A 7914-nucleotide genomic window follows, 5' to 3' on the forward strand; every position below is an offset into this window, starting at 1 on the left:
TATAAAATCATGATGCAAAATGGACGTATCAGACCACATAGCGACGACTATAAGGACTGAAGCGAGCCGAAGGCACGCCGCCGCCATCGCCCCTCCATCGCCGGAGTCGGGCACAACTTGTTGTAGTAGATAGTCGGAAGGTCGTCGTGCTAAGGCCTCATAGGACTAGCGCACCAGCACAACAACCGCCGCCAATGAAGAATAAAGTAGATCAGAAGGATCCAACCCAAAGACACACGAACGTAGACGAACAACAATGAGATCCGAGCAAATCCACCAAAGATAGATCCACCGGAGACACACCTCCACACACCCGCTAACGATGGTAGACGCACCGCCGGAATGGGGACTAGGCGGCGAGACCTTTATTCCATCTTTAGGGAGCCGTCACCGTCTCATCTTCCCGGGAAGGACACAAACCTTAACAAAACAGAAAGAAACGACAAAAATCAAAGCCCTCCCGCCTGCCGTTGCCAGGACCCACCATGCCCCATGGACCTAGGGCCACCAGAGACAAGGCGGACCTGCAGCGGTGCCGGCGAGAGGTAGGAACCCTAGCCTTTTTTGGAGGAGGAGGCGGCGGCTTGTAAGGCTAATGCGACTAGTGGAGTTTTTCATTATGTGATTGGTATTATTTTTCTTTTTTATTTTAAAATAAAAGAAGGGATGATAGTGTGTTTGAGGTCGAGCTGGTCGCATAGAAGTTCTTATACTCTTTGGTCATTTATGTCGATGTAGTGTATAAACAAAGCAAGAAACATGATCAGTTAATGTACATGAAAACTCAAAGATTTGCATTACAGTTTTAGAAACTTAAGAGTAATAAAACAAAACTAAGAGAAATATTGTGGAAAGGATATGAAGACATGTAACCATGCATTTTAAAATACAATGTTGTCTTTTGAAATTCAGAATATCTATTATTTTCCGCAAGATAATTTCCTTCGGTAGTCCCTCTATCAAAAAGAGCAAAAGAAGAGAAGGACCAGCATGTATCTAAGACAAACTGTATTTGCTGCCTCTCTCTTGTCCTAGTCACTATTGTTACTTGATCCAAAGAGTTTGTATGATTAACTAATAGTTTCTAAATTATATAAGCCAAAAAAGAGAAGAGTTAGTATCTGCCTAAGGCGAACCATATGACATGTTTTATAACAATATAGATGCTCAGAAAAATATCCAAGAGAACATAAATTGATATCTCTAGTTAATAATAGAAACATTTATCAGGCCTCTAGTAGGAACGAAGCATGTCTACCAGAGGGGGGGGGGGTGAATGGGAGTTTTAAATTTTCTTCGGAAAACTTAAATCTCTCAGAACCCAGCAGTGGAATAGACGATAAACAAGCTAAGATGAACTACAACAGACAGAGAGCCGAAGGGAAACTAGAGCAAGCATCGAAGTAAATTACACGAATGGAATGCATCGAAAGCAAACTTGATACGGGGCTAACCCGGTGTAGGCCGTTCTTTCATGATTGGAGTGGATTCCCTCAAAGAACACGAAGAACATGATGAACATGGGGAAGAACAGAGAGAAATCACAAGGGGAAACACTCAAGAACAAGTCCAATCACACATCCACTAGACAATCAAACACACAAGATCCACAAGGTACATGAACAACAAAAGGAAAGATACAAGGTGGAGTTCATCTCCATGAGGAGGTCTTGATGATATCCTAGACGGATCTTCCCGTGAGGGGGCTTGACGATATCCTGCAGGATCTTCTCACATGGAGGTCTTGAACTCCATGGGAGTGGTAGTCTCTCTCCCTCCCTCTCCCTCCCCCTCCCCCCCCTCTCTCTCTCTCTCTTTCTCTATCTATCTATATCTCTCAAGAGTAGAGGTAGGTAGGAGCAAAGCTCACATACAAATGAGCTATCATATTTGCTAAACCTAGCTAGAGGAAGGGGAAGGAGTATATATAGGAAAGTCCACGAAGGGGTAACTGAGAGGGAGGATACATGGGCCTCGGGCCCTATCCATGCACGCAGGCAGGCATCGGATGTCCGGGCTGGGGGCCGGATGTCCGGCCGTTCGCGAGAGGCCAGATGTCTGGCCTGAAACAGGCCATTCCAGTCTTCTCTAGATACTCCTTTGCCGGATTTCCAGGACGGGTGCCGGATGTCCGGGCGTTGCTGAGGCACTGGATGTCCGGGGCTGGCGCCGGATGTCCGGCCGCTGATGCTGTTGGCCGTCTGTTGGGGCAGCTCCTGCGCGGCTGCCCAGGCGCCGGATGTTCGGCCGTTGTAGCTTCAGCAACTCCGTCTTCTTCCGTCGTCGCTTCCACGCTTCCCTCGCGGGTGGTGTAGTTGTTCCTTGGCACTTGCACTCCTCCTCAACATCCGTGAAGCTCTGATAATACCTATGCATGCACACGGGAGAAGTGTCAAGTAGTATACCATCTTCGAAGGGGTCAAGTGAGCACGTGTAAAGGAGATGATTCACCTTTGGGTATGTGAAGTAGATGTCGCACGTGTCACTCGCCAAACGGACTCTTGACATGGTGATGTCCGTAGGATGCTCTGCATCATCTCCCCCCTTGGGGAAGATCCGACCTCGGATCGAAAACCAAATCACCATGGGAAAGAGATTGCTTCGCCGTGTAGAAGTGGACGTTCACCAAGTACTCGTCATCTTGAAACTCGAAATGGGCACTCTCCAATGTCACACCGTCTAGTGATTCCTTCAAAAGGAGTAAGGACAACAAACACTTGGCAAAAAAAATGTGGTTAGCGCTAGTGCAAAACCAAGCATTCAAGAGGTGATTCACCAAACAAGTGTCGTCATCATGCAAAGCATATGGTGTGACAAAGAATTGTGACATGGCATGTAAGCATATCAATCGAGCACAAGAAAAATCTATCATGGGGACAAGTATGCAATTGGGAGGTAGTGATGCAAATATGTGTGATAAGAGAATAAGCATCTACCTCAATTTCATAGCAATCATGCATAAAGCAATCGACAAATGGTCAATAGTAGGCATAAGAAGCATTCACAACACCAAATAAGATGAGATGTCTAAACACATGGGTCAAGTGTAAGACAATCCAAGCATAACGTGCATAGTGTGTAGTGAAAATAGTGTGGCACTCAACACAACAGAAAGAGCAATTGTGCATCATGTGTGAGGCAATCAAGTCAATCATGTGACAAGCAATGGGACATGGCATATGTGAAGAAATGATATTGGTGTAACCAAACATATGATAGGAGCAACTAATCCACAAGTCGGATGCAACACACAAGGCATATATATCATGATGCATGGAATGGTGAAAATGACAAGTCGAAGCAAGATCTCTAACATGTGTGCAATCAAGTGGTCCAAGATGAACAATAAGTCTCATGGGGCAAGCAACACAAGTAGTATGATCCATAGTATCCATGCTCATGGTTTGTGGGTTCTCCAAAGAGAAAGATATCACCTTGAAAGCATGTCCTTGTGCGTCCTTCACAATGCCGAAACACAAGAAAAAGCGGTGTAGAAGCGAGTCGTGGTGGAATGTATGAGGCTCGCTCTCAAGAGCTCAAATGGTCAAGTCACGTGAAGTGGAAGTCGACACAAAGTAAAAGTACCCTACACAGGCACAAAACAAAGCAAAGAATGTATGCGCATGGTAGATAAACACATCATCCATCATGATGGTTCTCTTGTCTTGCACATAACCATTAGAAGCACAAGTGCACGAATAATATGATGCAACAATGGCTATAGTCATGGCACTAGGTATATGGTGCAAAGAGGTAAGACAAGCATCCTTCACAAGAAATATGTCAAAATCTCCAACATATGCCTACAAGATGAGAAGCATGCTATGTTGGAGATTTTGACATATTTCTTGTGAAGATCCTATGGGGGAAATCTCCAAAACATAGATCATGATGGTTTTGACATGTTCTTCCAAAATCTCCTACAAGAAAGATGCTACTCTAGGCTCGGGCTTCAACATGGGTATTCCTAGCTTCTTCCTCAGGTCTTCATTCTGCTCCAGTAGCACAACAATTTCTTCTTCATATCCATCACGTGTAGCCTTGAGTTTCTCTTCTAGCTCCATGTTCCGGGTCATCACCTTCTTCGTATCTATCATGTTAGCACACATCTGGTTCTCATAACGACGAATGTGCTGGTTCAACTCCTGTATGTAGGCTGTAATAGATTTATCCTTCCTGGTGCGAATCATCTCCCATTGCTCATCTCGGCATCCACATATCTGGTAGGTGGTGTCTTTAAGATCCTTGTTGGACACCTCTCCTATGCGTCCAATGACGATGTGGACGGCCATGCTCTTTCCTAAACTCCAGGTTGGCGCATCAAAGGAAAACTCGATGGGCTCGGTAATTGGTGCAAAAGTCCTTCCTGGAACACGAACTTGAATCGTCCAGCGCTCCTCTTCTGGTAAAGTGGCGGTGAAGGTTCCAGTGAAGCTTGGTATGCCGATGTTCAGGTACCTAGTGACTTCCTTCAAGTGTCGTTCGAAAGGGGCATCGTCATCCGGTTGAGTGAACTTGTTCCTTGGGTCCGACATCTATAATGTAGAAATATAGAAGAGTTAGAAATGACTAGAGAAGAGTATCCCGTGGCTTTTCCTAGTGGTCGCGTCCTACAGTCAGCGAGTGCTCTGATACCATCTTGTAGCGACCCGATCCCAATGGACCATAGTCTCTGTGCTTAAGTGTCATCCCATGGATTAGTATTGCTGACACACACAGTAGTCGAGGATTCATAACAGAGTTCAATCACACACTTATTACATCGAGTGTCTCAAAAGAGTACTTATTACAATAATATGGATGAAGGCCATCTAAATAACTTGCGGAAGCATCGAAGATAAATGAGGCCATCCAACTCCACGACAAAACTGAGTGCATGACAATGACCTATCACACCTTACTCTTCATCTGAAAATTCTGCAAGATGATACGTTGCAGCCGTGTAGGTCAGCACATGGAATATACTGGCAATATCACACTATAGAGAAAATGATGCAACAATAACTATCACTACATGCATATTTGGCTGGTGGAGGCTCTAGGTTAACATTTGCATAAAGCAAATTTTCCCTACAACAAAAGGAATAGATTTTATTTAACAACCAAGTTTATGTCATTATTGAGAAGGTTCCTCCAACTCAACCCCAAAATAATATTAATAACCCGACAAAATTCATTTAGTAAAGCGATGAGATCAATTAATAATTCAAATACCAGATACTCAAGATGTCCATAACGGGGGACACGGCTAACCATGATTAGTTTATACACTCTGCAAAGGTTTGTGCACTTTTCCCCACAAGACTCGACCACATCCATGATCGGATTATCGAGACATAGTCTTTCTAAAGCATTAACTCTTTACTCTGGGTAGACAGTACCATCCTACTTTCCCCTACATCTGCTAGCCTACCACTGAAAGAGGTCACACAACTTACTCAACTATGCCAGAGCCCATAATGGCTTGTGGCTGCACACGGAAGTTTCTGAGCATGAATAATATTATGATCCCTTTGAGCCTGGGTGGCATTTCATAGGATAATCACACGGGTACTCCGGGATATCCTAGGATAACACTGGATTGCTCCAGGTGCCCGCAACCAATCCACCCAGATGTGTATTAAAGTAGCCACCTTAAGTTTGCCTTAATTATAAACTCTCACAACTTGCATGAATCTCACATACCAATCCCATCTACGAGCATGGCTAAGCAATATGTAACAAACGTATATTCCCAGGGTTGATAAAAAGACAATAGGTTCCTACCTCATCAACTACTTAACCAAAACCACATGTTCACAATCCTACTCATGCAATGTTTGAGGGTTGATACTAATGCATAAAAGCTGGGTAATAAAGGGATATGATCAAAGTGTAACTTGCCTTGCTGACGATCGGAAAACCCTAGAGATTCGTAGTTCGCACTCCGGATACTCTATCATAAACAAACAATAGTATACATAAGCACTCCAGCATAAGATGCAAAGGTAAAACCAAATAAAAAGATCTAAACAGAAAGTTCAAGTGAAGAGGTTCGATTTGCAAAAGAATCATTCAAATCAGAGATACGAAACTCAAGTTACGATCAAAAGAAGTTCAAATTCAAATCTGTTTGAAAACAAATTTTAAACTTTCAAAAACATGTTCAAGTTGATTATCTGAACAGAGGGGATCGTAATGAAGAAATTAGCATTGGTTTCGTTGAATTTGGATAAATGAGCAAAAAGTAGTGAGGACTTAAAGATCAGGGACTAATATGTGATGAAAAATAATTACGGATAGGTCCCTGGCCGAAAATAAACAGAAAAAGAAAAGTCTATCGATCGAACGTCCGCTAACAGAGACTAACGAACGGAAACGTTCATTGACAGATTTGAACAAACGAACGTTCGCTAACTAAACTAACCAAAAGAATAAACCGGGTCGGGCAGTTCGGTTTATACCAGTTCGGGCGGAGAAAATCGGTGGCGGTGGGGCGGGCTCCAGCGATGGCGTGTCGGCGGCGTGGGCGGCGGGCGGGCTACGGCGGCACGGGTGGCGGCGGCAATGGCGGCAACGGCGTATGGCGGCACAGCGGTGGCTCGGCTTGGCGGTGGGAGGCGCGGCTTGCGGCGGCGGTGATTGATGAGGAGGAGGGGGTCGGGCCGGCTCCTTGTAAAGGCCGGGGGGCGGGGTGCTTGGAGGAGGGGCAAAGGCGGCGGGGTGGAGTCCTAGCCGGACTTGGGCAGCGGCGTAGGCGTGTGGCGGCCGGACTCCGACGGGAGTCGGTCGCGGGGAAGGCACGGCGCTGGGCCGGCTGGGCTTCGGCCTAGTCAGTCCGGAAAGTTTTTTTTAAATAACACCGCGAATAAAATCCAAAATAAAATAAAATAAAAATCCTAAAATACGAGAAATAATTTTCACCATCCCCTCCTAATATTTGGGACAACATGAACATTTTTTTGGGCTAAATGCAATTTTTAAAAATGCAACTTTTTCCCCAATTTAATAAAATTCAACTGAATAAAAATTCAAATAAAAGTCAAATAAATATATTTTTATTCAAAATTAAATTTTCAATATTTCCTAGTTGTTTTGAAGAAGTCGTATTATCTTCTCTCATTATTTTATTTAATTGAAATAATTGGAAAAATAATTTCGAATAAAATCTCTTTGATCCATTTTACTAATTTCGAAAAATTCAAAAATGGATTTTTGTGAAAACCTCCAACTCTCTCAATTGGTCCTTGAGTTTTAAGGTTTCTAGGATCAAAATTCCAAATAAAACAAATTCAGAAATGCACAAATTATGGATGCATATGATGACCTAATGAATAACATCCAAATTGAAAATTGGGATGTTACAAACCTACCCCCCTTAAGATGAATCTCGCCCCCGAGATTCGGGTTGGCTAGCAAAAAGGTGTGGGTGGTCTTTCCGGAGATCTTCTTCTCACTCCCAGGTGGCTTCTTCCTCGATATGGTGGCTCCACTAAACTTTGCAGAACTTGATGACCTTGCTGCGCGTAGCTCGGTTGGCGAACTCAAGAATATTGATGGGTTTCTCCTCGTAAGTTAGGTCACTCTGCAACTAAATTGCTTCCAGGAGCACTGTATCTCTCAAAGGAATATCGGCCATCTCTGCATGGCACTTCTTCAACTGGGAAACATAAAACACATCATGAACTCTTGACAAACCTTCGGGTAACTCCAACTTGTAGGCAACTTCACCCATACGTTCCAAAACTCGGTATGGTCCTACAAATCGTGGTGCTAACTTTCCTTTGACTCCAAATCGTTTAACTCCTCGAAGTGGTGACACACGAAGATATGCTCTGTCTCCGATTTCATAGGCTACCTCCTTGCGTTTAGCATCGGCATAACTCTTCTGCCTGGACTGAGCTACCTTGAGTCTATCACGAATCAACTTGACCT

Source organism: Triticum urartu, chromosome 4A (genome assembly GCF_056163025.1).
Source record: "Triticum urartu cultivar PI428250 chromosome 4A, HENAU_Tu73, whole genome shotgun sequence".
Taxonomy (NCBI): Eukaryota; Viridiplantae; Streptophyta; class Magnoliopsida; order Poales; family Poaceae; genus Triticum; species Triticum urartu.